This window comes from Micromys minutus (assembly GCF_963924665.1).
Source record: "Micromys minutus genome assembly, chromosome: 25".
NCBI lineage: Eukaryota > Metazoa > Chordata > Mammalia > Rodentia > Muridae > Micromys > Micromys minutus.
In genome coordinates, this window is record NC_137960.1 from 2,194,919 (window position 1) to 2,201,107 (window position 6,189).

Here is a 6,189-nt window from a genome sequence, read left to right on the forward strand (position 1 = left end):
GGGCTCGGCATGGCTGCCCCCTTGAGGGGTGTGGGCTCGGCATGGCTGCCCCCTTCAGGGGTGTGGGCTCGGCATGGCTGCCCCCTTCAGGGGTGTGGGTCACGTGGGTCGCATTAGGCAGGAGGGTAGCACACTGGATCTGTAAGATCCATGAAGACAGGCTGTCCGGGGCTGGAGAGGTAGCTCAGTGGCTAGAGCCCTGGGCGCTCTTGCACCTTGCAGAGGACCTGGGTTTGATTCCCAGCATGCACACGGTGGTTCTCACCATCTGTAACTCCCAGATCCAGGGGTTCCCGGTGCACAGATGTGCATGCAGGTAAAATACTCGTGCATCTCAAATTAAAATAGTAAATTTTCAAAGGAAAAAAAAAAAAGAAAAAGGATGTCCACGTGACCCACCAGCTCTCTCTAACCATGTGGGCAGAAGATTTTAACCATGAACAGACAAAGAAACTGGTGAACGTACGAGGTCATTCATGTCAGTCACCAAATGAGTGGCCCTGCTTTGTGGCCTCCATGAGGGAGTCGCTTGGGCGTCTCTTGGGATCTTCTGGATTAGGCTTTCGGGGAGTGGGAAAGCAGAAACTCTGTATATTTCTTTTTTTAGTTAATTTATTTTTACTTTATGTGCACTGGTGTTTTGTCTGCACGTCTGTCTGTGTGAGAGTGTCAGATCTTGGAGTTACAGAAGGTTGTGAGCCACCATGTGGTTGCTGGGATTTGAACTCAGAACCTCTGGAAGAGCAGTCAGTGCTCTAACCACTGAGCCGTCTCTCCAGCCCAGGTTTGTTGTTTTTCAGAGCACTGGAGTTGATTACGACAAATAGAACCAAAACTGTTCTTTGAAGAGAGCAGGCTGGGAAAGACTTCTTGGACTTCTCAGGAGAGTAAAACTGGTAGAAGCCACACCCACCCCCAAAAAAATGTTGGGTCTTGGAAAAGGTGACTTAAGTCAAAGGCTTTGTTTGCCAGCAATGGCAAGATCTCCCATACACTGAAGGAGACATTATTACCATAAATGCACAGGGTGGTACACAGAACCCAGGTTTGGTTCTGTCTCCTGGGAACAGAGCTGGGACAAGGCAGCAGAACCCAGATCATCTTCTTGCTGGGCCACACGGCCTGCATGTTAGCCACAGTGCTCCCTGCATGTTATCTGCAGCGCTCCCTGCATGTTAGCCACAGTGCTCCCTGCATGTTAGCCACAGTGCTCCCTGCATGTTAGCCACAGTGCTCCCTGCATGTTGGCCACAGTGCTCCCTGCATGTTAGCCACAGTGCTCCCTGCATGTTAGCCACAGTGCTCCCTGCATGTTGGCCACAGTGCTCCCTGCATGTTAGCCACAGTGCTCCCTGCATGTTAGCCACAGTGCTCCCTGCATGTTAGCCACAGTGCTCCCTGCATGTTAGCCACAGTGCTCCCTGCATGTTAGCCACAGTCCTCCCTGCATGTTATCTGCAGCGCTCCGTGCATGTTAGCCACAGTGCTCCCTGCATGTTGGCCACAGTGCTCCCTGCATGTTGGCCACAGTGCTCCCTGCATGTTAGCCACAGTGCTCCCTGCATGTTATCTGCAGTGCTCCCTGCATGTTAGCCACAGTCCTCCCTGCATGTTAGCCACAGTGCTCCCTGCATGTTGGCCACAGTGCTCCCTGCATGTTAGCCACAGTGCTCCCTGCATGTTAGCCACAGTGCTCCCTGCATGTTAGCTGCAGTGCTCCCTGCATGTTAGCCACAGTGCTCCCTGCATGTTAGCTGCAGTGCTCCCTGCATGTTAGCTGGTCTGATACACTCAGAGCAGGGGCTAAGACCACACAGCACGAAGGTAGCCATTGAGCCCCCACTTGAGGAGAGGAGGCAGGTCCCACGAGGGACAGCCCAGCTCTTGGAAGACATCACAGTTTGCCATCACCCTTGCCCAGGTTGTCATGCACTCACATCCAGCTAACATCATTAGGGACCGCCTTGTCCTGTGGTTCCAACTCTCACCATCCCGCGTGTTCTCCTACAGAAAACACTTAGGTCTCCTCTTCCACGCAATGACAGTACCCACTCTCCTCTGCCCTCCAGCCAACCCTCCGCTGTCCATCCATTTCCCTGAGATTTTTGTGCTGGCTCCCTCAGATCCCCTCCATAAATAGCTTAAGAATGAAAAGAGCTCTGCGGGATTCGTGACCAAGCCCCTCGAAGCCCCTGCCCTTACCACAGCCTCATCCTAAGGGACAATTGCTTTCAAGTGTCCTAACAGACTCGGGTGGGGTTCAGTCGTGGATTGCTCCCGCACCCATTTATGGTGCTGGCAGCTTGGTCCTCAGTGCCGGTGATGTTGGGGTATGGGGACCTTTAAGATATGAGGTCAAGGGGAGGTTCTGAGATCACTGGGAACATTGCCCCGGGACAGTTCTGTGTAAGAGGCATCCTGATCCCCAACTGCCCTCTTGGTTCCTGTCTGCCTCCTCCCACACGCTCCCTCCATGGAGGTACCCCCAGTCTTCAGGCCTTCCCCAGAGCCTGGCATCGTGCCCTTGACTTTCCAGAATCGCTGACTGAATAAATCTTTTAAAGGATAAAAACCATTTGTTAGTGGCGAGAGGACTGACAGCAGTCAGTACTAACTTCCTGTCCACGCCACACGGGGATGGGTTGAATCATGTTGGATTTGCTTTTGTTTGCAAACTGGGCCCTGTGTGTAGCCTGTCCTGAGACTTGCTATGTAGACTAGGCTGGCCTCGAACTCACAGGGAACCCGACAGAGGCACATCGGTACAGCTGGTACAGCCCAGTTCTTGGTCTTCTTTGTTCACTGTGGCAGAGGAGGGGCTGGGGTTGTGTTTTGCTTTTTCTCTTGTGAGGATCCCACACTCCACGTTCCAACACCAGCAGCTTTGTTCATGACTGATTGGCTCAGGGTTGGCCACACAGGGTGAACCTAGGAGCCAACCGGCAGCTCTCCTTCCCTAGATGATGTCCTGTTCTCCCTGGGGACTTAGTTCACTTAGTTCACTTCGGTTCTACCTGTTACCAACCAATCAAAATTCAGACACACATCACTCATCCTCCCAGAACTTTGTCCCCTCCTACTAATTAGTCCTTGGTGACTCCACGGTCACCTCCCTTCAGCATCCTGTCAGGATTTCCTGTTTCATGTCCCGTCACTTCTCTTCTGGTGCTTTATTCTATTGGGTGCATACGCCTTGGGCTTCAGAGAGTTCATGCAAAGGAGGCTAACTTTATGCAATGCATGTGAAGGAACATGGTCTCATTCCCCTCTGACCCTTCCATGGTGCATTAGTCAGGGTTCTCTAGAGTCATAGAACTATGGACAGTCTCTGTATAGCAAGGAGATTTGTTATGATGACTTACAGTCTGTAGTCCAACTCCCCAAAAATGGCCTTCTGTGAATGGGAAGTCCACAGATCTAGTAGTTGCTCAGTCCCACAAGGATAGTAGATCCCAACAGACGTGCTAGTGAGTAAGTGCACACACAAGTGAAGAAGAGTGAAGCTTCCTTCTCCCAATGTCCTTAAGTAGGTCTCCAGCAGAAGGTGTGACCCAGATTAAAGGTGTGCACTTGTCCCAGGCTGTCCTTGAACTCAGAGATCCCCTTGCCCTAGTGTCCTGGGATTCATAGCCACTGTGCCTCAAGATCTCCATGCCAAGATCCAGGTCAGAAACTTGTGTCCCCCGGCCTCAAGATCAGGATCACAGGTGAGCCTTCCAATTCTGGATTGTGGTTCATTCCAGGCAGAGTTAAGTTGACAACCAGGAATAGCCATTACAGACGGTATAAAGGTCAAGCTGAAAAGCCCAAAGAGTTCTGAAAGTCCGTGTGAGTCTGGGTAGAACTTTCCCTTCCTCCTGTCTCACGTTCACACCTGCGCACTCTTCCCGACCGCGTGAGGAGCCTCCTCAAACAGTGACAACTTCAACCTTAGCTCTAGAAACTCCCCCAAAATAGCTGTGGTGCAAGTCACAGCTTCCACATGTAGGACTTTGCATGAGTTATGTAGTGTGCCAGACTTCTGCCCAGATTAAATGTCAGTACTGTGACACCTACTGTACCCCTCCCCCATTGTCATTCTCACTGTGGAAGGTAACACGCTCTGGTGTGTTTGTCACATGAAAGTCTGTGCCTGGTACTCCCAATACTTGACTCCAGCCTGCTCCCACTGGCCTGCACTGGTTTCACTTCACTGACATGTGATCAACAGGTCACTTTCTCACTGGAACTAAGCCACACTAGATGACACCCTTCCATTAAGCTCCGTCTTTCCCTAAGGTGTCCAGGCTGGCTTTTTACTCATTGTAGCCCAGGCTGGCCCTAAACTTGAAATCCTGCTTCAGCCTCCAGCAATTGAGGTTTTAGGCCCAGGTTGGTGTGTGTTTTTCATAAGTAGTGATATTACATCTTTTTTTAAAGATTTATTTATTTATTGTTGTATATTTGTATACACTGTAGCTGTCCTCAGACACACCAGAAGAGGGCATCGGATCCCATTACAGATGGTTGTGAGCCACCATATGGTTGCTGGGAATTGAACTCAGGACCTCTGGAAGAGCAGCCACTGTCCTTAACCACTGAGCCATCTCTCCAGCCCCCATGATATTACATCTTATTCATAAAATCAAGAGTTTGGAAACATCTTTAAATCTTCAATCTGGCTCAAACCACCCGGAGCTGCTGTGAGGCCCTCACTGTTGGGACCTTTCTCCTTTATGATTATTTAAAGGGTTTGTGCCTCAAAGTTCACAAAGTAAATGAGACCCCAGACACCCCCTCTTTTCCTGCCTCGGGCCAAAGTGCTTATTCCCGCAGGGTGAAGCTTATTTAAAGCAGGGGTGTGCGATCTCCAACCCTGCATGATTCTTAGCTGCTGCTGCAGAGTCTCTCTTACAAGCAACACCTGTCAATGGAAAAAAGCCTCTGGCCAGTGAGCTGAGAGAGGAAATAGGTGGGCTTCTGGCAGGAAGAGACAGATTTCTGGGAAATAGAGGCTCGAGCGATTTGAGGAGAATGCGGAGGAAGAACTGGCCAGGACTGAGGGAGAGGAGGTTAAGGGACAGAGGATATTTGCTGAGGAACGCTGGGGAGATGGACAGACAGAAACCAGCAGGCAGCTGAACTCAGGACTCGGAGGCATGAAGCTGAGGAGAGGTAACCAACCGTGTGGGGAACAGAGTCGAATAAAAGGAGAGTAAGTTAGGAGAGAGTCAGAGAGCAAGCCAGTGCTTAGGGCCTAGGCATTTGTTAATAGTCTCAGAGTCGTTATTCCTGGAGCAGGGACTAGGAGGAAAAACGTGGATTTATTTTCACACTGCCGTCTCCTGGATACGAGGCAGGAGGAGCCTTTGGCAAGAGGTGGTTCCTGCAAAGGTGCACGTGGCCTTCTTCCCGTGGGGTCTCGTTGGGCGCTGAGGGGGAGCAGGGTCTTATGACCTTTAGAGTGTAGTGCACCCCAGGCTAGGAGAGTCCTCTCTGCCTTGCATTCCAGTACCCTAACCTGTACTTGGGACAGCTGATGTAGTTAGTAGTAAGCAGGAGAAATTCGGGAAATTCAAAGTCGGAAGAGGAAGGGTCTCTGAGGTGACATGTCCATTGCCTTGTGTCAGAAGCCCGATTTCAAGGAACAACCAAGGGTCACTGTTATTCTGTCCTATCGGCCCCCAGCCCCTTTCCTCACAACCACCGTCACTTTATATAGAAACAAAGTACCATCCAAATGGCTTAGCTTGCTAAGGGTCAGACAGCGTGGCTGGTAAACTGTGTGTCCGCTAGATGCCCTAGACACTCCCCTGCAGTAGCAGCAGTGTTGGCAAAGGCCCAGGATGTTCGACCCTTCCTGAACATGACTTTTGTTGGCTGGCTCAGCAAGAATGAACATGGGGTGACATCAGAAATTATCAGGTCCTGGGGTTATTGGGGAGACCTGAATACTGGGGAGACCTCACCTGCTTCATCTGTGTGGTCCAGGCAGCCACTAGGGCTGGCTCCAACCCTCGCCTCCCTTCACACTTAGGACTCTGCCTCCAACATTTTTGGATTTGGCTTCATCTTGTGGTTCAAGATCACCCTAGGTTCTGACTGCCTCCCATTAGGCATAGGCATAATCCTGGTCTAGGAAACACCTCTTGGTGTCTACACCAGTCAGACCTAGTTTCCATCCCCCACCCCCACACCTTCTCAGGCCTT